A 27,914-nucleotide genomic window follows, 5' to 3' on the forward strand; every position below is an offset into this window, starting at 1 on the left:
CATGACACATTAGGGTTTACATGGTGTAACCCTAGATGTGTCAACACTATATAAGAAACCCATTCTCCACCAAAATTGGCGACACATAAGAAACAAGAGGGCTAGGCCGATTTTAGAAGTGTGTATTCTCTCTAAAGTCATTCCAAAAGCATTTGGTGTTGTGTGAAGCATTTGAGGCATCACACTTGGGGTGCTAGGCTCACAAGGTTTCAAGGATCATAAGCAACAACAAGGTAAGTTATTCTATCTTTCATGCAAGTTAAAATTTGTTCCCCATGTATGCTAGATAGGAATATAACCTTGGAATTCAACTTTGCATGATAATTAGACAAACATAGATCCAAGGTTATTAGGGTTGCATGTACACTTAGGAAGTGTTAGAATGCTCAAAACCCATCAGTGGTATCAGAGCCTAGATTTGTTTGTTGTTTTTTTTTTGTGCAAACAGCATGAAAAAAAAAAATCGTTTTTCTGTTTTCTGCTCGTATGATAGTTTGCACATTTGTTGCTGGAAATGGACTAGAAACATTACCCTAAACTGTTTTGATGTTTTAAAGCTTGTTTTAGATGGTGTAATGTTTATGCTAATCCATTTACAATGGCAATTATTAAAATTACAAGTTTTTTTAAGTGTAATTTTTTGATTCTTGAAAGTGTTCATATTCATGTTCTTGAACTTATGAAGATTAGATGATCATAGGAATTGTTTGTAACCTTCATGGTAGTTTAATTCATGATCATAATGTGTTTTAATGGAGTCCATAACTTGTCCTCAAGTTATGGAAAACCAAAAGTCTCACTTTTATTAAAGCCATTAAAAGAACACAAGAGTTATAAAAATGAAGAGTCTTCATTTTTATTACTCAATTAATTCATAAGTTATAATAAATGAAAAGTTTTGGAAGTTTACAAAACTTGCCCTCAAGTTTTGGAACATGTAAAGTGTTGATTAAAACTTTAGTTCCAACCCTTAGAATTTTAAAAGTTAAAATTCAACCCTTATACTTTATAATATTATAAGTTACTAATATATATATATATATATATATATATATATATATATGTATAACGTCAAGTCGTCTTACCGCTAGTACGCCTCATTCACGAAGCCGGTCTATAAGGGGGGTATAAGGTTGTTGCCTATAAAATGACAACTTAATGGGTGTCCACTCTCACCCACCGCTTCCTTGATTGGTGGAGGGTCGTTAGCCGAACGGGTAAGACAAGGACTTATAAATTCTCATTAAAAGTATGATGAATATTATAAAGTAACTAAATGCTTTTATTAAATTCCCAATCTTAGTTACTTTAGGAAAATGTGAATAAGGTGCTAATCCATGAAATTACACTTTACACTTTGTTTAAGTTGTTGGTGGAGCGTGTGTGGTTAACCGGCACACTAACTTGGACTTAACAAGGTAGGTAAAGGGTGACTTAAGGTTTACCATAGCATCGGTGGAGCGTGTGTGGTTTACCGGCACATCGATTGAGTGATAAACCTTGAGGGTACCAAGTGATTTGCATGGTTACTTCACACCTCGTTTTGTGATCCTCGGTATCCCAGTCACAAAACTTGGAGGGCACACTCGAGATTGAAACATGCCTCTGAAAAGTTCATTGAATCTCAAAAGAATCTAGGAATTTCTAAGAACCAATTAAAAACCTAATATTTATATTTCGTTTTTCATGGTGGAAATTGGTGAATCGTCATTCACCTACCTTTCAAATATGTTATAGCTTGGATTACGGCATACCTCTTCTAAGTTATAATATATTGTGATTGGATCCTAGCCTTAATATTACATTTGGGTGTTTTATTAAGGACTCTCTTAATATCTAAACTAATCTTGTTCTCTTCTTTCAGATGTCTTCAAACAATGCTGCTTCTGGCTCTAATCCTAATGGCTCCTTTACCCTTATGAACTTGTGTGGGAAAGTCACTTTTGATGGATCCAACTTCAATGAATGGATCAGAAACATCAGGATGATTACCCGCTACGAGGACAAAGAATATGTCCTTGACAAGGAGCTTAAGGAGATTGATGAGACCACTGCAACTCCCTAGGAGATCGCTGACTTCCGGGCACATGAAAGGGATGCTACAAAAGTAGCATTCATCATGTTGGCCACCATGACAGCGGAACTCCAAAAGTCCTATGAGGACTTCTACCCTTTTGAAATGCACCAAGATCTGATGGAAAGATACCATCAAAGTGCACGACAAGAGAGGTATTAAATCATATGCTCTATCATAACAACCATGATGAAGGACGGGGAATCCGTCACGAGCCACATGCAGAAAATGCAAAGGTATGTGGATCGGTTGCTGAAGCTTAATGTGAACTTCCCTGAGGAGCTTGCAATAGATATCATTTTGCACTCCTTACCATCGTGCTATGATCAATTCCGCATGACATATCACATGAATAAGGAAGAGGTCACACTCAGCAAACTTCAGGGACTCCTCAAGACCACAGAAACAGGTCTTAAGGGTAAGTCGGTTGTTAACACTCCTACTCCAAACTCCGCCCCGGTTTTGGCAATCGGGAAAGGTAGAGGGAAGAAGAGGAAAAGCTCTTCGAAGGGTACCAAGGCTAGGACCCTTGATGGCTCTTCTTCAAGTGGAACCAAGAAAGGTTTTGTCACTCCTTCTTCTGACCCTAAAGAGGCTGAATGCTTCTATTGCCATGAAAAGTCACATTGGAAGCGAAACTGCCCAAAATACCAGCAAGATGTGAAGGATGGGAAAGTTAAATCCAACCATGCAGGTATTTACACTATCTTATCTAATAACTCACCCCATTCTAACTCTTGGGTCCTTGATACCGGTTGTGGTATTCATATATGTTCTGATTTGCAGGGACTAAGAAGAAGTGAGAATGTGGAGCATGGAAGAATAAACTTAATCATGGGGAATAGGAAAGCTTTACCTGTCACCAAGATTAGAGTTTATACTTTATCGCTAAGTAGTGGGTTTAGTTTAGATTTGAATAAATGTTGTTATTCGCCAGAAATGGCAAGAAATATTATTTCCTTTCATGCATTGTATAAAAAAGGTTTCACCTTTTCATTTGATAATGAAGTTGGTTCGATTAATGCTTTCTTTAATAATGTTCTTTATTTTAAAGCATTACCTTGTGATGGTGTGTATGAAACTGTATCTGTGGTTGATAACTTAGGAAATAATGTATTGTGTATTGATTCTGTTAATGATAATAACTTGGATAAAGCATCATTATGGCATTGTCGTCTTGGACATATAAGCAAGAAACGCATAGGCCAACTCCAAAAGGATGGAGTATTGGAGTCATTTGACATAAAGTCAGATGATAGTTGTGAATCATGCTTACTTGGAAAAATGACAAAGTCACCCTTCACAGGTTCTTGTGAGAGGGGTGAAGGTTTGTTGGATCTTATACACACGGATGTGTGTGGGCCCTTCAAACATGCCACAAGGGATGCTAATCGTTATTATTTGACTTTTACTGATGATTACAGTAGATATGGATATGTCTACTTAATCAAGCATAAGTCAGAGACTTTTGAGAGGTTTAAAGAGTTTAAACAGGAAGTCGAGAATCAATTGGGCAGGAACATTAAGATGCTTCGATCCGATCGAGGTGGTGAGTATCTTAGTTCAGAGTTCCTCGACTATCTTAGGGAATGTGGGATTGTCTCACAATTGACACCTCCCAGGACACCGCAGTTGAATGGTGTAGCTGAGAGGCGTAATCGAACCTTGTTGGATATGGTTTGTTCCATGATGAGTCGAGCTTCGCTACCAATCTCATTTTGGGGGAATACCTTAGAGACTGCCGCCCATATCCTTAATCTAGTTCCCACAAAGAAAGTTGCCAAAACTCCTCATGAGATGTGGACTGGTAAAGTACCCAAACTAGACCACATTAAGATTTGGGGTTGCGAGGCTTTCGTGAGACGCGAGACTCATGATAAGCTCGAACCTCGAAGTGAGAGGTGTATTTTCATCGGCTACCCACAGAAATCCTTTGGTTGCCTCTTCTACAGACCTAGTGAGAATATGGTCTTTATAGCTAGGAGGGCTTTCTTTCGGGAGAGAGAGTTCATAAGCCAAGGAGACAGTGGGAGGCAAGTTGACCTTGAAGAAATTCAAGAGTCAAGTGGTGAAGGAACTTCAAACCCTAGCACTCAACTTGAGGAGGAAACTCCTGTTGAGCCAATTGACAAGTTTGTACCTCTGAGGCGTTCCACAAGGGTTAGGAATGCACCTGAGCATTACTATGGATTCCATATTACTGCGGAAGGTGATACACTTATCAGTGATGAGACACTGATAGGTCTGGATGAACCTAACAGTTACGCGGAAGCCATGGCAGGCCCTGAGTCAGCCAAGTGGAAAGAGGCAATGGACAGCGAGATACAGTCCATGTATGACAATCAAGTTTGGAACTTGGTTGAGAATGTACCAGGTCGTAAGACTATAGGGTGCAAATGGATCTTCAAGAAGAAGACCGACATGGATGGTAATGTACACACTTATAAGGCACGACTGGTTGCAAAGGGTTTCTCACAAACTCCGGGAGTTGATTATGATGAGACCTTTTCTCCAGTGGCCAAGATTAAGTCTATTAGGGTTCTGTTAGCCATAGCTACATTTCATGACTATGAAATATGGCAAATGGATGTCAAAACCGCTTTCCTTAATGGAAAGTTGGCTGAGGATGTTTACATGAGTCAGCCAGAGGGTTTTGTCAATACAGAGTACCCTAATAAAGTGTGTAAGCTTGAGAAATCCATTTATGGGTTAAAGCAAGCACCTCGCAGATGGAATCTTTGCTTTGATGAGAAAGTCAAAGAATTTGGCTTTTCTAGGAGTGAAGATGAATCTTGTGTATATGTCAAGGCTAGTGGGAGTATAGTTAGCTTTTTGGTATTGTATGTGGATGACATACTACTCATAGGAAATGACATCCCAACTCTGCAGGAAGTTAAGTCCTGGCTTGGGAAGTGTTTCACTATGAAGGACCTAGGAGAAGCTGCCTATATTCTAGGGATAAGGATCTTGAGAGACCGGAGTAAAAGACTAATTGGACTTAGTCAGAGTACCTACTTGGATAAGGTGCTGAAGAGATTCGGCATGCAGGACTCTAAGAAAGGAGAGTTACCCATCCAGAGTAACGCCAGATTGAGTAAGACACAAAGCCCTAGTACTGAGGCTGAGATAGCAGAAATGAGTCGAATACCTTATGCTTCGGCTGTAGGATCGATCATGTATGCTATGACGTGTACTCGACCTGATGTAGCCTTTGCTTTGAGCATGGTTAGCAGGTATCAGGGGAACCCTGGCAAGGCACACTGGACTGCGGTAAAGAATATCCTCAAGTACCTACGGAGGACTAAGGACTGGGTCCTTACCCTCGGTGGGAGTGAAGACTTGAGAGTTGTAGGGTATAGTGATGCTAGCTTTCAGACTGATAGGGATAATTTCCGCTCTTAGTCAGGCTGGGTCTTTACCTTAAATGGAGGAGCAATTTCTTGGAAGAGTTCCAAGCAAGAGACAGTGGCTGATTCAACTTGCGATTCAGAGTATATAGCAGCTAGCGAGGCAGCAAAGGAGGCGATATGGCTGAAGAACTTCATTGGAGACCTTGGAGTTGTACCAGCTATTAAAGAGCCAATGGAAATTTTCTGTGATAGTGAAAGTGCAGTTGCCTTAGCCAAGGAACCAAGGGATCACGGGAGATCCAGACACATCGACAGAAAATACCATTTCATCAGACATCGAATAGAAGAAGGACTCCTCGTGGCAAAGAGGGTATCATCGGATGAGAATCCAGCAGATCCCCTCACGAAGGGACTGACTCGGGTTAAGCATCTCCAGCATGCTCGGAGCATAGGGCTGAAGGATGATATTAGATTTAGTAGTTAGATAACCTTGAAATTTGTAAAGTGTAATTGACATTAGATGATGAATAAAAGGTGTTTTTATTTATGAGTAAAGTGTTGCTATCTCTTGTCGATCGTTTACTATATTTCTTTTGCATGTTTTGACTTCCAGAATAATTATGTTTGGTATATCATATTATTCGAACCTCCACAGTCGGTCATATGTCGGAAGTAGGTATGAATCAAGACTGTCATGATTGGTTGCAGAGGTCTAAGTTGTTGGACATGGCTACAACACTCATGAGTGCTCATAAGTTCTGAGCATTGGACTCAACCCACGCTCACTGGAATCATTTCATGGAATTTATCTCGAGTGATCGTGAGACGGTAATATCATATAAGTCTTCAAACATAGAGATATGATTTGTTACTTATGAGTTGGTTATGCATTGATTGTACGTTAACGGATTGGTAACTCGATGTTATATATGGGTTGATTATGTAAATCTTCCATATCTTATATAGTGGGCTAAGAGGCTCCATGGATTATCAAGTTGGGTTCCACCCATAGGATGCTCCATGGATGCTCCATGGGAGTTACAAACCCATGGGTCATGGAAATGAAGAGTCATGACACAGTAGGGTTTACATGGTGTAACCCTAGATGTGTCAACACTATATAAGAAACCCATTCTCCACGAAAATTGGCGACACATAAGAAACAAGAGGGCTAGGCCGATTTTAGAAGAGTGTATTCTCTCTAAAGTCATTCCAAAAGCATTTGGTGTTGTGTGAAGCATTTGAGGCATCACACTTGGGGTGCTAGGCTCACAAGGTTTCAAGGATCATAAGCAACAACAAGGTAAGTTATTCTATCTTTCATGCAAGTTAAAATTTGTTCCCCATGTATGCTAGATAGGAATATAACCTTGGAATTCAACTTTGCATGATAATTAGACAAACATAGATCCAAGGTTATTAGGGTTGCATGTACACTTAGGAAGTGTTAGAATGCTCAAAACCCATCATGAATAATCCAGTTATTCTGGAAGTCAAAACATGCAAAGTGAAACACAATAATAATATTAATCCTATATGGCCCCAAAACTTTTGAGCGTAAATAAAAACACTTTTATTTAAACACCATATTGATTACTCATTATTTATTGCTTACTGTTTCAGAAAATCAACTTATTACTCGAATTATAACCACAATTGTCCCATGCTCCAAGCATGCACACTTTGGTTTCCTATGGTCCATACTTTGTGAAATAGATCAATTGAAAAACTTTTCCAATGAAACTCATTTCACAATCCCCAATTCTTATTATTAGTATAAGAATACCAAATTCTTGCCACTTTTAGAATATGTCAGATTCTAACATTTATGCAATGATTCTTTCGTAAAGTCATAGCACAAAAGTCATTAAGACTTGGCCAATGAAATCACAAAGTACTCTATCAGAAATTGTTACAAAACAATTATATAGATGTGATGTCTGTCACTCAAAGTACATTCCTTCGAACATCATTTTGCATAAAAGTTTCTAATCTACATAGCTTCTTAATTTCCAACTCCCATTTATGGAAACATTTCCATATTTGTTATATGACAACTCATTCTTAATAGAATCTTATCTATTCATAATAATGTCAATATAGTCCATCCAGTACTATACTTCCAACTACTCACAAGCGACAAATCCTCAGTGAACCTCAGATCGTCCTTTGATAGTTGTTTAATTATTTTAGTCAAAACCATTTCTAGTCCTTTTTCCCTCTTAATGCCCTAAGTATTTCGAAAATTTTAGAATGGTCAAATATTATAGCATATGCAATCGATCCTTTACCCGAAGCGTATTGGACACGATGCATAATGTCTCACATAAAGACGTGATACTTTATCATCCTTCTGCCAAAATATTTTATGTGCCATGTTCCCACTATTCGAACTATGAAGAGGAATGCCGTAATCATAATCGAATATTGAGAATGCACTATGTATCCTTGACTAAATTTTATTAACATTTCTCGATCTAAGCTTTTAGATTTTGAAACGAAGTATAATATTCTCTCCCTTAATTATAGCAAAACAACTTTTCAACCCCTACAACTTTGCAAAGTTAATCTTTGTTTTCTATAATTAATATTGCTAACTTGCAATACTTACCATAATAATCATGCTCCCACTATCATGATGATTATTTTCTTACCAGCATAACACTTATGCTCCCACTAGCTTTGACATGTATTCAGAAAACAATTGAACTTCCAGAAAACAATGCTTATTGAATTCCTTAAGTTCATATTTCTAATACCTAATGCTTTGATAAGCCTTTATCTAAGCTTTTTAAGCTCATACACCTTTGCCTCAGATAGCTCACATGTGTGTCTAAACAATTCAGAATTTATGTTACTAAGTCCCAGATGTTCAGACTAATTGCCAAATCTCACAATTCGAACTATGAAGAGGGATGTCATAATCATAATCGAATTTGAGAATACAATTTTCACAATTGCTATCTTCTTAAAATCTCTCTTAGTGAAAGCATTTCCTCACAATCATTTTCATGAAGGAGGGAAACCTGATGTCACTTAGATTTTATGGTGTATGTGTTCCTATCCATGTGAATTTGCCAAAACGAAGGTTTGCGACAAAACCAAAAACATATGGACTGAACTTTCTCAATCTTGATTTCTTGCCTCATGGTAACACGAGTGCCCACAATGTCTTCCAAATAGTTTAGCAACTCACCCTTACATATCAATGTACCTTCCATTGATCAAGGTTCTTGCCTTTATGCATACAAATGAGAACTCATAGAACTCAGAAGCATAACTAACTTAACTGGGATGGCGCAGAAAACAAAATTGTCATCCACGATAGGCTTTAAACCTCAAGTCGTGTGCTAGTGATGATCAACTAGGTTTAACTCTTGATTTGTTCCTGAAACCTTTCAAGACCATTAAGACTCCCACTGACTCCTTGACATATAAGATTCTCTTGTCAAGAAACATTCCCTGACAAAACAAATATTCAAGAGTTAGTGTAGTTTTTATCAAGACTATCACTTCACATAATTGGTTCTAGTTGGTCTTTGCCTTATCCAAGACATCACAACTTACCAATCTCAAATGTGCAGGAATAAGAAGACTTTTTTCAATTCCACATTTGTTAAGTGTTATAAACCTACTAAAGAATTGTCACTCAATTCACAATCTTGGAATATAACTCTAAGACTTGATATTGGAACGAAGTATGATTGACTTCTTTATTTTAACCATTTCTACAATTCTTGATTAGACATACAAATGCACTAAGACTCACTTGGAGGATCAATTGAGATATGGTTCTTAATCATTAAGACTTATCATAAAACACAATAAAAGTTACTCTCCCTTCTTCTTAGAATAGAGAAACTTTTATCTTTCTGCCTACTAGATTCTTCTTATTCGTTCTGCTATTGATTGAAACTCTTTCGATCAACTCAGAATTATACTTAATCTTAGTATAACCATATTTACTAAACTTTAGTAAGTTATGACGAATATCTTTATCACTCTTGTGGTGGACTTGATCAATGCACAACCTAGTGTACTCGATCTCCTAGTCCTTCTCTTGACACTTTGTCAAAGAATTAGTCTAATTTCCAAATATGAAGTTTCTCATTCATCATGCAACCAAGTTGCATGACTCCAAGTTTCTGTCCAACTGAAACTTGGGCGATGAGAATCTTCCCTTATTTGGTAAATTCTCGACATTTCCACAAATAACATAATTAAGAATCAAATCCATTATTGCTAACAATAGAAACAATCAAACATCAATTTTTCATACACACCATTGTAAGGATAAATAAATAAGATAAAACTCAAACTTTATTTTATTGCGGAAAAACTTGTCCTTACAATGCAATTCAACTGAAAAACTATGCTATTACATATTTCTTAGCAATCAACCCTAACTCTAAAGTAACAGCTCAAAAATCCGATCTATGAATCCATGCGATCGAAATCCATTTCTTCGTGATCAGATTCAGCACGCTTCTTCCTTAAGTTTCCTTTCTTTTCTTCGATCCTGCAAAACATCAAAATGTAATCTTATCACATCATGTATTAAGAACCAAAAAATAGGAACTTATAGAGTTAGTTAATGGATTTTTACCTGAAGTAGAGCCATACGTCTTGACTCTCCCATCTCTTAGATCTCTCAGGTAGCTAGGGCAGCTTCGTCTCCAATGCCCCTTCTCTTGGCAGTAAAAGCAAATGGACTCCTTTGGTACACAGCAAGGGTCAATCTCAGCCTTTTCTGGACTTCCAATGTAGCCAGTGTCCAATGAAGCATGGGAGTATGATCGACCAATCAAGTTTGCTTGACCAGTGCGCCAAATCATCGCTGATTCAGCAACAATAAGCAAATAGGTCAAATCAATGAGGGTCACGTCGTGAACCATCGTATAGTACTCTCTTACGAACTCACTATACGAATCAGGAAGTGACTGAAGAACCCAGTCAACAGCCAACATCTCTGAGATATCGACACCCAACATCCTTAACCTATCAATGTGTGACTTCATCTCTAAGACGTGTGCACACACAGGTTTCCCATCTTCGTGCTTACTTGCCAATAGGGATTGAGTGAGCTTGAACTTTTCAAGCCTTTGAACTTGTGGGTCAGGGAGAACAATTGGAGGAGGTGGAGGAAGTGAAGCATGACTCTCATTTCCTTGATCGTATCTTGGAACGTCATCTTCATTTGGAAAGCTTGTTCCAATGGATTTGGGAAGACCATTGTAAGATTCAGACATCTACAAAACGGGAGAAAATTCAAGTCAGTTGATAAGAATCCTTGATGTAACACCCAAATGAGACATCAAGGCTAGGCTCCAACACAATACTCTACAACCTAGAAGAGGGATGCAGTAATCTAGTTGTAGAATATTTGAAAGTAGGAAAATGACGATTTACCATTTTCCACCATGAAAAACGAAAAAGAAGTTTAAGTTTTAAATGAGTTGAAACTCCTAGATCTTTTGAGATTCATTGAACTTTTCAAAGGCTTGTTTAATCTCGATTATGCCCTTCAAGTTTGCGACTGGGATGCCGAGGATCACAAACAAGGTGTGAATAACCATACGAATCACGTGATGCACTCAATGATACTATCACCTAATCAATGTGTCGGTTAGCCACACACGCTCCATTGATCTATGATAAGCATCGAGCCACCCTTCGCCACCAATGTCAATCCCAAATTTAGTGTGTCGGTTAAGCACACACGCTCCACTAACGTTTGACAAGGGTACGAAGTGTAATTCCATGGATTAGCATACAATTTCACATTTTGCCTAAAGTAACTAGAGTTTGGGAATTTGTAAAAGCATGTAGTTACTTTGTACTTCATTATACTTATAATGGAAGGTTTCGTCCTATCCTACCCGTTCGGCTAACGACCCTCCACTAGTGAAGAGTGCGGTGGGTAAGAGTGGATACCCATTCAATCGCCATTTTATAGGCAATTTCCTTAAACACCCCTTATAGACCAGCTTCGTGAATGAGGCCTACTAATGGTAAGACTGACTTTTTACTCCTACATATATAATATTAGACTTTTAATGTTACATATATATATAGTATAGGGTGTATTTTACACTTTTAAAATACTAGGTGGTTCAATTTAATAAATTATACTTTTAATTTAATCAAATGTAAACCAAAACTTTATGGAATTATTAAATCTCCTTTAATTATACACTTTAATTAATTAATAAAACCATAAGGGTGTAATTTGAACTTTTTCAAAAAATACGAGGGTTTTTAGAATTTAACATTTCAAAATCAAACTTTTAATCAACTTTTAAATTCCAAAACTTGAGGGAAAGTTTTGAAACTTTTCAAAACATTTTGGATTAGAATTTAAATATTTCAAAATTAACTTTTAATCAAAAATTTAAATTCGAAACCTTGAGGGTAAGTTTTGAAACTTTTCAAAACATTATCAGGAATATTCTAGATCACAAATTCAAATAAAGCAATTAACAATTAATTGGTGATTATCTAATTTTGACCTAGTCCAATTACTTGCAATATAATTCATCAAATAACTCAAATAATCAAACATTATCTTATAAGGCAACAAATATTAGATTAATTGGTAATTATCTTCTATTTTGGTAAGAATATTCACCCAAAATCAATAAAAATCGTATCTTATTTATCAAAAACGTTTTTGGTAATAATCCTAAGCCAAAAAAGCAACAAAAATCGCGAGAATCAGCTGGCAGACTCGCTGACTCGTCGAGTCAGCACTGGACTCGTCGAGTACCCAGTGGACTCGGCGATTTCAGCTATGGACTCAGCGAGTCCAGCCCTCAGAAACCAAAAAATTTCGATTTTAAGCATGAATAATCAACTATAGCATCAAATACATTAAACAAACATCCCTAGGCTCTGATACCACTGATGGGTTTCGAGCAATACATCAATCCTATGGTGTACATGCAAACCCTAATAGCTATGGATCTAGTTTGTCTAATGAACATGCAATTGATAATCCAAAGCCATAAACCCTAGATCTATCATATAAGAACTAAAATAAGGGTTTAGTAATTACCTTTGATTGTTATATAGTAATAACAATCAATTCCTTGCTTTGATTGGCTTCAGAAAGCTTAGTGCCTCAAGTGTTGCACCTCTAATGGAGTCACAAACACCACTAAGCAACTTGGATGAAGAGGGAGGAGAAAGGAGGCACCAAAAACGGCTGGAAACCCTAAAGGAATAGTTCACCACATTTTTTGGGGCTTAAGGGTCCTTTATATACATGTAGGCTATTAGAGTTTACAACTAGGAAATCCTAATCTGGCTGCTTAAGCCCTAAGCAGCCCATGGACTCCTTTAACATATCCCTTGGACGAATTCCTTATGGGTTTCCCATAGAATTCGTCCAACCAATATTATCTAGGTAATCCATAGCCCAATTGCAATTATCTTATAATTACAAATCCATTCCCCTAAGTTTAATTAATCTCTTTTAGCCACAAAATTAATTCTCAATTAATTCTTGACTAATATCAATTAAACATTATGATTTCTCCTTTAATATATTATTCTTACAATATATTAATAAATCATAATTAAACCTTTCTCTCCTTAATTCATCCTACATATTGCTATGGTGAAGGCAACCCAAAAGGACCATGCTCATTATCGGGTCAAGTACATACCAAAATAGTTACGGACTTAGACACTAATCCAACAGTCTCCCACTTGGATAAGTCTAATAACTATTTTGCATAACTTCAGAACCTGATCAGCAATCGTAGCTTTCAAAAGCCGCTGTCAACTCTGATCTTATCAGATACGCGTGTCTTTTAGATAAGGGATTATATATTCCTCCATTCTCAAGATATCGTATAGACACAAGACATGAATTTGATCATTCTCTCTATATTGTTTCCCGACTTCCGATTTATGACGACTGACAACAGACTACAATTGAACACATCAACTTAGTCCCGGCTTGGCCAAGCGCTTAGGGTGTCATCACTAAATCATCGAGAGGCCCACCGATATCGCTTTTATCCCACTTTGGGTAAAAGGAATGGATAAACTTCGACTCAAATGCTCGCTTGCATTTACTGATCGAATCACACACAACAATAAGTTTTAAAACACCAAGTTACTGGTGCGTTTTCTTATTATCAATGCGCAACCGACCAACAAATAACAACTCACACGTCTCGGTTTCAAGAATATACAATGTTATCGTCTCACAATTACTCATGACAAAAACCATGAAGTGATTCAAGTGAGCGTGGGTTTGATCCAATACTCTAATCTTATTAAAGCACTCATGAACTCTGCAGCAAACTTGTGCTATGTCTAAACACTTAGACAATCTACAGATAGATTCATGACAGTCTTGCTTCATACCTACTTCCAACGTATGACCGACTGTGGAGGTTTGAATAACCCAGTTATTCTGGAAGTCAAAACATGCAAAGTGAAACACAATAATAATATTAATCCTATATGGCCCCAAAACTTTTGAGCGTAAATAAAAACACTTTTATTTAAACACCATATTGATTACTCATTATTTATTGCTTACTGTTTCAGAAAATCAACTTATTACTCGAATTATAACCACAATTGTCCCATGCTCCAAGCATGCACACTTTAGTTTCCTATGGTCCATACTTTGTGAAATAGATCAATTGAAAAACTTTTCCAATGAAACTCATTTCACAATCCTCAATTCTTATTATTAGTATAAGAATACCAAATTCTTGCCACTTTTAGAATATGTCAGATTCTAACATTTATGCAATGATTCTTTCGTAAAGTCATAGCACAAAAGTCATCAAGACTTGGCCAATGAAATCACAAAGTACTCTATCAGAAATTGTTACAAAACAATTATATAGATGTGATGTCTGTCACTCAAAGTACATTCCTTCGAACATCCTTTTGCATAAAAGTTTCTAATCTACATAGCTTCTTAATTTCCAACTCCCATTTATGGAAACATTTCCATATTTGTTATATGACAACTCATTCTTAATAGAATCTTATCTATTCACAATAATGACAATATAGTCCATCCAGTACTATACTTCCAACTACTCACAAGCGACAAATCCTCAGTGAACCTCAGATCGTCCTTTGATAGTTGTTTAATTATTTTAGTCAAAACCATTTCTAGTCCTTTTTCCCTCTTAATGCCCTAAGTATTTCGAAAATTTTAGAATGGTCAAATATTATAGCATATGCAATCGATCCTTTACCTGAAGCGTATTGGACACGATGCATAATGTCTCACATAAAGACGTGATACTTTATCATCCTTCTGCCATAATATTTTATGTGCCATGTTCCCACTATTCGAACTATGAAGAGGGATGCCGTAATCATAATCGAATATTGAGAATGCACTATGTATCCTTGACTAAATTTTATTAACATTTCTCGATCTAAGCTTTTAAATTTTGAAACGAAGTATAATATTCTCTCCCTTAATTATAGCAAAACAACTTTTCAACCCCTACAACTTTGCAAAGTTAATCTTTGTTTTCTATAATTAATATTGCTAACTTGCAATACTTACCATAATAATCATGCTCCCACTATCATGATGATTATTTTCTTACCAGCATAACACTTATGCTCCCACTAGCTTTGACATGTATTCAGAAAACAATTGAACTTCCAGAAAACAATGCTTATTGAATTCCTTAAGTTCATATTTCTAATACCTAATGCTTTGAGAAGCCTTTATCTAAGCTTTTTAAGCTCATACACCTTTGCCTCAGATAGCTCACATGTGTGTCTAAACAATTCAGAATTTATGTTACTAAGTCCCAGATGTTCAGACTAATTTCCAAATCTCACAATTCAAATTATGAAGAGGGATGCCGTAATCATAATCGAATTTGAGAATACAATTTTCACAATTGCTATCTTCTTAAAATCTCTCTTAGTGAAAGCATTTCCTCACAATCATTTTCATGAAGGAGGGAAACCTTATGTCACTTAGATTTTATGGTGTATGTGTTCCTATCCATGTGAATTTGCCAAAACGAAGGTTTGCGACAAAACCAAAAACATATGGACTGAACTTTCTCAATCTTGATTTCTTGCCTCATGGTAACACGAGTGCCCACCATGTCTTCCAAATAGTTTAGCAACTCACCCTTACATATCAATGTACCTTCCATTGATCAAGGTTCTTGCCTTTATGCATACAAATGAGAACTCATAGAACTCAGAAGCATAACTAACTTAACTGGGATTGTCATCCACGATAGGCTTTTAACCTCAAGTCGTGTGCTAGTGATGATCAACTAGGTTTAACTCTTGATTTGCTCCTGAAACCTTTCAAGACCATTAAGACTCCCACTGACTCCTTGACATATAAGATTCTCTTGTCAAGAAACATTCCTTGACAAAACAAATATTCAAGAGTTAGTGTAGTTTTTATCAAGACTATCACTTCACATAATTGGTTCTAGTTGGTCTTTGTCTTATCCAAGACATCACAACTTACCAATCTCAAATGTGCAGGAATAAGAAGACTTTTTTCAATTCCACATTTGTTAAGTGTTATAAACCTACTAAAGAATTGTCACTCAATTCACAATCTTGGAATATAACTCTAAGACTTGATACTGGAACGAAGTATGATTGACTTCTTGATTTTAACCATTTCTACAATTCTTGATTAGACATACAAATGCACTAAGACTCACTTGGAGGATCAATTGAGATATGGTTCTTAATCATTAAGACTTATCATAAAACACAATAAAAGTTACTCTCCCTTCTTCTTAGAATAGAGAAACTTTTATCTTTCTGCCTACTAGATTCTTCTTATTCGTTCTGCTATTGATTGAAACTCTTTCGATCAACTCAGAATTATACTTAATCTTATAAGTATAACCATATTTACTAAACTTTAGTAAGTCATGACGAATATCTTTATCACTCTTGTGGTGGACTTGATCACTGCACAACCTAGTGTACTCGATCTCCTAGTCCTTCTCTTGACACTTTGTCAAAGAATTAGTCTAATTTCCAAATATGAAGTTTCTCATTCATCACGCAACCAAGTTGCATGACTCCAAGTTTCTGTCCAACTGAAACTTGGGCGATGAGAATCTTCCCTTATTTTGTAAATTCTCGACATTTCCACAAATAACGTAATTAAGAATCAAATCCATTATTGCTAACAATAGAAACAATCAAACATCAATTTTTCATACACACCATTGTAAGGATAAATAAATAAGATAAAACTCAAAATTTATTTTATTGCGGAAAAACTTGTCCTTACAATGCAATTCAACTGAAAACTATGCTATTACATATTTCTTAGCAATCAACCCTAACTCTAAAGTAACAGCTCAAAAATCCGATCTATGAATCCATGCGATCGAAATCCATTTCTTCGTGATCAGATTCAGCACGCTTCTTCCTTAAGTTTCCTTTCTTTTCTTTGATCCAGCAGAACATCAAAATGTAATCTTATCACATCATGTATTAAGAACCAAAAAATAGGAACTTATAGAGTTAGTTAATGGATTTTTACCTGAAGTAGAGCCATACGTCTTGACTCTCCCATCTCTTAGATCTCTCAAGTAGCTAGGGCAGCTTCGTCTCCAATGCCCCTTCTCTTGGTAGTAAAAGCAAATGGACTCCTTTGGTACACAGCAAGGGTCAATCTCAGCCTTTTCTGGACTTCCAATGTAGCCAGTGTCCAATGAAGCATGGGAGTATGATCGACCAATCAAGTTTGCTTGACCAGTGCGCCAAATCATCGCTGATTCAGCAGCAATAAGCAAATAGGTCAAATCAATGAGGGTCACGTCATGAACCATCGTATAGTACTCTCTTACGAACTCACTATACGAATCAGGAAGTGACTGAAGAACCCAGTCAACAGCCAACATCTCTGAGATATCGACACCCAACATCCTTAACCTATCAATGTGTGACTTCATCTCTAAGACGTGTGCACACACAGGTTTCCCATCTTCGTGCTTACTTGCCAATAGGGATTGAGTGAGCTTCAACTTTTCAAACCTTTGAACTTGTGGGTCAGGGAGAACAATTGGAGGAGGTGGAGGAAGTGAAGCATGACTCTCATTTCCTTGATCGTATCTTGGAACGTCATCTTCATTTGGAAAGCTTGTTCCAATGGATTTGGGAAGACCATTGTAAGATTCAGACATCTACAAAACGGGAGAAAATTCAAGTCAGTTGATAAGAATCCTTGATGTAACACCCAAATGAGACATCAAGGCTTGGATCCAACACAATACTCTACAACTTAGAAGAGGGATGCAGTAATCTAGTTGTAGAATATTTGAAGGTAGGAAAATGATGATTTACCAATTTCCACCATGAAAAACGAAAAAGAAGTTTAAGTTTTAAATGAGTTGAAACTCCTAGATCTTTTGAGATTCATTGAACTTTTCAAAGGCTTGTTTAATCTCGATTATGCCCTTCACGTTTGCGACTTGGATGCCGAGGATCACAAACAAGGTGTGAATAACCATACGAATCACGTGATGCACTCAATGATACTATCACCTAATCAATGTGCCGGTTAGCCACACACGCTCCATTGATCTATGATAAGCATCGAGCCACCCTTCGCCACCAATTTCAATCCCAAATTTAGTGTGTCGGTTAACCACACACGCTCCACTAACGTTTGACAAGGGTACGAAGTGTAATTCCATGGATTAGCATACAATTTCACATTTTGCCTAAAGTAACTAGAGTTTGGGAATTTGTAAAAGCATGTAGTTACTTTGTACTTCATTATACTTATAATGGAAGGTTTCGTCCTATCCTACCCGTTCGGCTAACGACCTTCCACTAGTGAAGAGTGCGGTGGGTAAGAGTGGATACCCATTCAATCGCCATTTTATAGGCAATTTCCTTAAACACCCCTTATAGACCAGCTTCGTGAATGAGGCCTACTAACGGTAAGACTGACTTTTTACTCCTACATATATAATATTAGACTTTTAATGTTACATATATATATATAGTATAGGGTGTATTTTACACTTTTAAAATACTAGGTGGTTCAATTTAATAAATTATACTTTTAATTTAATCAAATGTAAACCAAAACTTTATGGAATTATTAAATCTCCTTTAATTATACACTTTAATTAATTAATAAAACCATAAAGGTGTAATTTGAACTTTTTCAAAAAATACGAGGGTTTTTAGAATTTAACATTTCAAAATCAAACTTTTAATCAACTTTTAAATTCCAAAACTTGAGGGCACGTTTCGAAACTTTTCAAAACATTTTGGATTAGAATTTAAATATTTCAAAATTAACTTTTAATCAAAAATTTAAATTCCAAAACTTGAGGGTAAGTTTTGAAACTTTTCAAAACATTATCAGGAATATTCTAGATCACAAATTCAAATAAAGCAATTAACAATTAATTGGTGATTATCTAATTTTGATCTAGTCTAATTACTTGCAAGATAATTCATCAAATAACTCAAATAATCAAACATTATCGTATAAGGCAACAAATATTTGATTAATTGGTAATTATCTTCTATTTTGGTAAGGATATTCACCCAAAATCAATAAAAAATCGTATCTTATTTATCAAAAATGTTTTTGGTAATAATCCTAAGCCAAAAAAGCAACAAAAATCGCGAGAATCAGCTGGCAGACTCGCTGACTCGTCGAGTCAGCACTGGACTTTTCGAGTACCCAGTGGACTCGGCGAGTTCAGCTATGGACTCAGCGAGTCCAGCCCTCAGAAACCAAAAAATTTCGATTTTAAGCATGAATAATCAACTATAGCATCAAATACATCAAACAAACAGCCCTAGGCTCTGATACCACTGATGGGTTTCGAGCAATACATCAATCCTATGGTGTACATGCAAACCCTAATAGCTTTGGATCTAGTTTGTCTAATGAACATGCAATTGATAATCCAAAGCCATAAACCCTAGATCTATCATATAAGAACTGAAATAAGGGTTTAGTAATTACCTTTGATTGTTATATAGTAATAACAATCAATTCCTTGCTTTGATTGGCTTCAGAAAGCTTAGTGCCTCAAGTGTTGCACCTCTAATGGAGTCACAAACACCACTAAGCAACTTGGATGAAGAGGGAGGAGAAAGGAGGCACCAAAAACGGCTGGAAACCCTAAAGGAATAGTTCACCACGTTTTTTGGGGCTTAAGGGTCCTTTATATACATGTAGGCTATTAGGGTTTACAACTAGGAAACCCTAATCTGGCTGCTTAAGCCCTAAGCAGCCCATGGACTCCTTTAACATATCCCTTGGACGAATTCCTTATAGGCTTCCCATAGAATTCGTCCAACCTATATTATTTAGGTAATCCATAACCCAATTGCAATTATCTTATAATTACAAATCCAGTCCCCTAAGTTTAATTAATCTCTTTTAGCCACAAAATTAATTCTCAATTAATTCTTGACTAATATCAATTAAACATTATGATTTCTCCTTTAATATATTATTCTTATAATATATTAATAAATCATAATTAAACCTTTCTCTCCTTAATTCATCCTACATATTGCTATGGTGAAGGCAACCCAAAAGGACCATGCTCATAATCGGGTCAAGTACATACCAAAATAGTTATGGACTTAGACACTAATCCAACAGAACTCACTAAGCTTTGTGCTTACGGTTTTTTGTTTTGGTTTCACTTACCTCTTCGTCGAAGGGGAAGGAGTCGGCACGGTAGCAACGCATCACACACACACACGATTTCCGTATTTTAAGATCCATGGGATTGTACTCTGACATTATTACTATTGATGATATGATTTGCGAGACATGTGATTATGATTTTTATGGATTAGTATGATATCGATGATGTTTTTCAGTAATATGTTTTATAAGCAACTTATTTAAAAACGAAATTTTTGTTCTTAAATTTTCGGATGTTACAAGTTGGTATCAGAGCCTTGGTTTGAGGGATTCGGACACACCTTCGGGGGTGTCTGGACTCAAATCGAGGGCTTGAAAGATTTTTACAAGAAAATAGTTTTCTAAAAGTTTAAATAAGGAATTCATAGAAAGAACAAGGTGTGTGATGCGTGCGACCAGCCGAGCTCAACTAAGTTTTCCCCAAGATACCAATACATGTTATGTTATGATGTGATATGATTATGAGAACTGCATGCTAGATTAGGGCTAAGGATCTAGGAATGATGCCTTATATGCCTGTTGACCTTGTATGAGAACTGCATGCTTGGTTAGGGCGAAAGATCTAGGAAGATGCCTTATGTGCCTGTTATATGTGCTTATTGAGTTATATGCTACAACTGATTAATCAGTAATATGATGACCTGAATAGGATATGCTTGGTATGGTTACTCAATGCTCGAATTCTACTTTCTTTGTGCTTTTAGAAGTTCTAGTTATCGTTAGCTAACTAGTAAACGAATACGTTAAGTTACATATTGCGAGGACTAAATAATTTCAGAAGGTTAGGTCTGGCCCTATTGTGCAGCTCTTGTTTGAGTCCAACCGTTGTAGGGTAGGAATTCCTTATGCAGCTGATGGCGAAGAGTAGGTCGGAGAGTTACCCTAGGCTAAGCCTAAGATGAGAGTAGTACAGAGAGCAGTAGTAGTAGAAGGGACTTGGTAAAGTCAAGGCAATCCTTGAGGAAAGTACGGATAGATGTCGAAGGTAGTTTGGGCCCGTACTACTGGAAGCAGAGGATCCGTACTCGAGTCAAGGAGGGCTGAGACAGAACCAGGGAACTTGTAGTATATGAGACCTCTCGAGGTTATGGATGACCCTGATGATTATATGTTTTGTTTTAGAATGGTGATGATTACGCGACATGGAGGAAGAGGTTTAGGTCCAGGATCAGGTTCAGGATCAGGTTCGGGATCAGGTGTCGAGCCATTTGATGAGGGGCTACGTGAGTTCATTGCTTCTAAGATCACTAGAGGCATCCTTGAGTCGAACCCGGTGATTTTCGGGTCGATCAAGGAAGGGGTTATTGAGCTGAAGGAGGATCGCCTCAGGGCGTTTAGGAGTGACTGGGCGTCTACCCAGTTAGGGTCGCGCACGCTGTCCTTTAAGGACTTCAGGCGGAGTGGTGCGCCGGATTTCCATGGGACAAAGGATCCCATCGTGGCCAGGAGATGGATTGCAGACATCGAGTCCACACAGTTGACGAGCTTCTGCACTGAGGGGTCGAAGGTTCGATATGCTGTAGGTTGTTTAAGGGACAGGGCTAGAGATTGGTGGGAGTCGGTTGGTGACTCTCTGGGAGCCACAACCATTGAGGCTATGACCTGGTCAGACTTTGTGACCAGGTTTAGGGATGAGTTTGCGCCGGCTGTGGATCTTCAGCAGCTGGCCAGGGAGTTTCTCGACATGAGACAGACTACAGAGACAGTAGCGGAGATTACCGCCAAGTTCTGGGAGAGGGCCTTGTTGGTGTCTTAGTATGCGGGCGATAAGGAGATGCGGAAGACCCGCTATCATGACATGTTGAGAGCTAACATTCGGGAGCATGTCAGCTACTCGGCATGCCCGACCCTAGATTCCATGATTGCCAGGGAGAGGGAGAGGGAGATTGACTTGGATCACATCAGGAAGAGGAAAGCAGAGGAGGGGCAGGCGATAGGGCTTTCTGGGAAGAAACCCAAGGGATTCGACTCCAAGTCGAAGGGCCAGCAAGGCCGGGGCCGCTTTAGGAAATGCGGCAGGTCACATGAGGGAGTTTGTCGCACTGGGTCGGGATCAGGCTGCTATGAGTGCAGGAAGACTGGGCACTTTGGTAGGGATTGTACTGCCCCTACCCCAACCATCCAGACATCAGACCTAATTTTCTTTCATTGCAATCAGAAGGGCCACAAGAAGGCCAACTGCCCGAGATTGACAACAACAGTGCCAGTGGCTGCGCCAACTCCAGCGACCCTGCGGATTATTGATGGCCGGCAGGGCAAGTCAGAGGCTCTAGTGGTGAGGAGCCGAGCCTTCTAGTTGACTACCGAGGAGGCATGTACCGCACCCGATGTGGTGACGGGTATGATTTCTTCTCCCTAGCTTTTATTATAAGTTGTTTATGATATTTATGTGTCATGTTATGTGTTTTGTTTAGGATCGTTCCATGTGAATGGTATCCCAGTTCAGGTGTTGTTCGATTCGGGTGCTACCCGATCATTTGTCTCTCTTATGCTTACCAATAGGTTCCCTGAGTCTTCTGGCATGTTGGATTGCCCCTAGAGGTCGAGATTACGGCCTACCGATCAGTTCGAGCATGAGAGGTTTTTAGAGATTGTGTTTTGAGGCTGTTCGAGGAGCGCTACGTGGTAGACTTGGTTCACATACCATTGCGTAGGAACAAGGTCATCATCGGTATGGATTGGTTGAGCCCTAATGGGGATGTGATCGTCTGCGCACAGGAGTTGGTACGTGTCAGGACCCCAAGTGTGGGAGATCTGGTGATTCAGGGCGGGAGGCCACAACGCCGACCAGCTTTATGCTCAGCCGCGAGGGCTAGGTGCTACCTTCAGCAGGGTTGAGCCGGATATGTCGCCTACGTCATGGATACCCGAGAGGAGGGCAAGGCGACAGTGATCGATGTGCCAGTTGTGCGAGACTACTCGGATGTGTTTCCAGAGGAGTTACCTGGGATACCTCCGGAGCGTCAAGTGGAGTTTAGAATCGACCTAGTCCCGGGTGCGGCTCCGATAGCCAAGGCACCGTATCGGTTGCCTCCTCCCGAGATGCAAGAGTTGTCTACATACCTGCAGGAGCTGTTAGATAAGGGATTCATCAGACCAAACAGTTCACCCTGGGGAGCCCCGATTCTATTCGTCAGGAAGAAGGACGGGTCGCATCAGATGTGTATCGACTACCGGGAGCTGAACAAGGTAATGGCAAATAACCATTACCCACTCCCGAGGATTGATGATCTTTTCGACTAGCTTCAGGGGGAATCTTGGTTTTCGAAGATAGATTTGCGTTTAGGCTACCATCAGATGAGGGTCAGAGACGATGATGTGCAAAAGACTGCGTTTAGGATTCGCTATGGCCGCTACGAGTTCGTGGTGATGCCCTTCGGGATCACCAATGCTCCTGCCGTGTTCATGGACCTCATAGACTGCGTATGCAGACCGATGTTGGATCGGTCTGTGATAGTTTTCATCGATGACATCTTGGTTTACTCCAAGACGCAGGAGCAGCATAAGGAGCACTTGCGGGAGGTGTTGGATATCCTGAGGAGGGAGAGCTTGTATGCCAAGTTCTCCAAGTGTGAGTTCTGGTTGTGCGAGGTGCAGTTTCTTGGGCACCTTGTCAACCAGAATGGTATTTTGGTCGACCCGGCCAAGGTAGAGGTCGTGATGAGATGGGAGGTTCCGAAGTCTCCATCCAAGATTCGAAGTTTTTTGGGATTGGTGTGCTATTACCGGAGATTCATTCAGGATTTCTCCAAGATAGTTGTACCCTTGACTCGGCTGACGAAGAAAGTCGTTCTGTTTCGCTGGGGGCCTGAGCAGCAGCCAGCGTTTGAGGCTTTGAGGCAGAAATTATGCGAGGCGCCGATTCTAGCCCTGCCAGAGGGCGTGGAGGATTTTGTAGTCTACTATGATGCGTCCATTTTGGGTTTGAGCGCAGTATTGATGCAGAGAAGGCATGTCATCGCCTACGCCTCGAGGCAGCTGAAGCCTCACAAGGCGAACTTACCGACACATGATTTGGAGTTGGGGGTGGTCGTCTTCGCCCTCAAGATATGGAAACATTACCACTATGGGTTCCGTTGTACCATTTACACGGATCACAAGAGTCTGAGGTACCTCATGGATCAACCGAATCTGAACATGAGGCAACGTCGGTGGCTAGATGTGGTGAAGGATTATGATTGTGAAATCCTCTACCACCCGAGGAAGGCCAATGTTGTGGCCGATGCTCTTAGCCGCAAGACAGCCCTGATAAGAGACGTTTACTTGCGGATGACAGTGGTGACTTCGCTTCTGGAGCAGATCCGAGAGGCCCAGCAGGAGGCTATTAAGGAGGAGCATCGGAAGAGCGAGCGTATTCTGGGGCAGGTTTCCTCCTTCGACTATGATAGCCGTGGGTTGTTGGCACTACACCGTAGGGTGTGGGTTCCATATCATGGAGGTGTGCGCCAGGTGCTGATGGAGGAGGCGCACAATCCAGGTTTTCTATTCATCACGGGGCGACGACGATGTACAGAGATCTTTGTCCTGATTATTGGTGGCCCTGCATGAAGCGGGATGTAGCCTGGTACGTTGAGAGGTGCCTGACCTGTAGGAAGGTCAAGGCGGAGCACCAGCGGCCTCACGGCAAGACGCAGCAGTTGGACATCCCCATGTGGAAATGGGAAAATATTACTATGGATTTCATCACGAAGCTTCCCAGGACCGCACGGGGAGTGGATGCGATTTGGGTCATCGTGGATCGGTTGACCAAGAGTGCCCATTTCATACCGATCCAGGAGAGCTTCTCGGCCGAGAAGCTGGCCGATATCTACATCCGAGAGGTAGTACCTCGGCACAGAGTGCCAGTCTCCGTGATTTCAGACAGAGACGTGCGGTTTACTTCCAGGTTCTGGAAGAAGTTTCACGACGAGTTGGGTAGCCGTCTGCATTTCAGTACCGCTTTCCACCCGTAGACGGATGGTCAGAGCGAGCGAGCCATCCAGACCTTGGAGAATATGCTGCGAGCATGTTTCTTAGACTTCGGTGGTAGCTGGGATACCTATCTTCCATTGGCTGAGTTCTCCTACAACAGCAGCTACCACGCGAGTATCGATCGCCCTCCCTTCGAGATGTTGTATGGGAGGAAGTGCAGCAAGCTGATATGCTGGGGTGAGCTTGGGAAGAGAGTCGTGGGAAGTACCGAAGTCGTACTCAAGACGACGGAGAGGATTCAGCAGGTCAGGAGCAGGCTTCAGACTGCTCAGAGTCGGCAGAAAAGTTATGCCGACAAGCGTCGTTCGGACCTGGAATTCCAGGTTGGGGATATGATTCTCCTGAAGGTGTCACCTTGGAAAGGTTTCATCCGGTTCAGGAAGCGGGGCAAGTTGGGCCCCAGGTACATTGGTCCTTTCAGAGTTGTAGCCCGGGTGGGCAAGGTGGCCTATAGGCTGGACCTGCCAGCCGAACTTAGTCAGATTCATATCACCTTTCACGTCTCTCAGCTACGGAAGTGTGGTAGACGACTCAACGGTGGTACCACTATAGTACATTCAGGTGGATGACAGCCTAAACAACATTAAGTGACCAGTAGCTATCCTCGACAGGAAGTCGAAGAATCTGAGGAAGAAGAGGGTCGAGCTGGTAAAGGTGCAATGGCAGCACCTCAAGGGCTCAGAATGGACTTGGGAGCCGGAGGACAAGATGAGAGAGCACTACCCCAAGCTTTTTACGGATACAGTAGCCAACTTCGAGGACGAAGTCTGAGATAAGTGGGGGAGAGTTGTAACACCCAGTTCCTGGTACGTATTTAAATTTAATTAATTGTATGTTTTACGCTGGGACTCGGCGAGTTGGAGTCCCAACTCGTCGAGTAGACTAGACTCTTGGTCGCGGGTTTTAAATAACCTACTCGACGAGACAGAGAGCCCGAATCGGCAAGTAGGACTGTCTGGATGAAACCCTAATATTTAGGGTTTGCACCCTATTTAAACACCTTATCTTGTCCCAACCCAGCCTCCATCGTCCCTCCCATTCCAGAAAATCCCTAACTCGAAACCCTAATCATTTATTGAGTGTTCTTGAGCTTTCTGGTGCCATTTGTGTGTATTTGAAGTTTGAGAAGGAGAAGGAAGCTTAAGAGATCAAGAGGAAGCAAGGAGATCCAGAGGTTTTGGCACATTTCAACCTCATTTGAGCTATAAAGCTGAAACCTTGACCATCTATCTCATAGATCTCTAGTTAGGGTTCATTTCTACCTTTTCTAAGCCTTAGAAGTGCCATGCTCGGGATTTTGTGGTTATAGAGGGGTATGACTTCAGATCTGGAATCATTGGGGGTTCCTATGGCATAAAGGTGCCAACTCTATTGCCATAAGAGCCCCATGCATCTTGTAGACTCCATTTTAGGTCCATTTGAGCCAAATACCCCATGCAAGAACGTTAAGTTTGTAAATTTACGTGTATTATGGACCCTAGGAGGCCAGATCTATGTTTTGGATGTGTTAAACCGACTGAAATCAATTGTATGGACATGGACTTTGGGGGACTCGGTGAGTCGTTCTTGGGACTCGAGGAGTCGGGGTATGGTTCCCCAACCCTTTTCTGCTTAGATCGAACTGGTTGAGTCTACAAGAGGACTCAACAAGATACTTGTGAGACTGGACCTAGAAATCATGGAACTTGGAGAGTTCAAGATCAGAACTCGGCGAGTTCAAGGCAAGTCCCAACTGCATGAAGGCGAACTCGACGAGTTCATAAGGAACTCGGCGAGTCCAGGACTAAATGTGTCTTCTTGCATGAAGAAGGACTCGACGAGTTCAAGGATGAACTCGGCGAGTCAGTTGCAGGAGGTCCCGACTTTGTATTAAGGAGAACTCGGCGAGTGCGTTAGGTCAACTCGGCGAGTAGGACTATCTGGATTTGGGAGTAGGATCCAGGTTTTGGTGTTTTGAGGATTTGGGGACTCGACGAGTTGTTGGGTCAACTCGGCGAGTTGAGTCAATGAGACGTTGACTTTGACACAGAGTTGACTTGGACCAAGGGGTTGACCTTGACTTTGGATTTGACCTGAGTAACCCTTGTAAGGGTTAAGGGTATGTAAAGGTAAATTAAGGAAGATCGTTATCTGCAGGAGTTGAGAGGAGTTGATCTCGGCATCGAGGACAGTTCAGACTGCACGACATCAAGGTGAGTTACCTTCCAGTAGAAGTGGGTCTAAGGCACCAAGGTCGGCCCACTAGTAAGTGATTGTAGTAGAGATGATTGTCTTTGTGATAATTGTCTGGTAGTTGCTATATGATATGCTTATGTGCTAGGATGCTATGATTTATAGGTTAGTAGTTGTAGGGGTGTTTTAATCCCTAGTTACCGGTTGAAAGATATCGAAGGGGTAGATGGTACCCGTGCATGCCTAGCAGTATGATCATGATATGTTATTATGTGGTAGTGGTAGGGGTGAAATAGTCCCCGGTTACCGGTTGAAAGATACCGAAGGGGAGGATAGCTCTCGGTTACCGGTTGAAAGATACCGAAGGAGAGGTTAGCTCCCGGTTACCGGTTGAAAGATACCGAAGGGGAGGTTAGCTCCCGGTTACCGGTTGAAAGATATTGAAAGGGAGTTTAGTTCCCGGTTACCGGTTGAAAGATACCGCAGGGGAGCCCAGCTCCCAGCTATGCCAAACCGTTACCGGTTGAAAGATACTGAAGAATATGCATTAGGTGGTATGTGGTATGATCGGGGAACTTACTAAGCTTTGTGCTTATGCTTTTCAGTTTTGGTTTCAGGTACCTCTTCGTCGAAGGGGAAGGAGCCGGCACGGTAGTAGCGCATCGCACAC

This window comes from Lactuca virosa, chromosome 4 (assembly GCF_052849685.1).
Source record: "Lactuca virosa cultivar CGN04683 chromosome 4, Lactuca_virosa_CGN04683_v6, whole genome shotgun sequence".
NCBI lineage: Eukaryota > Viridiplantae > Streptophyta > Magnoliopsida > Asterales > Asteraceae > Lactuca > Lactuca virosa.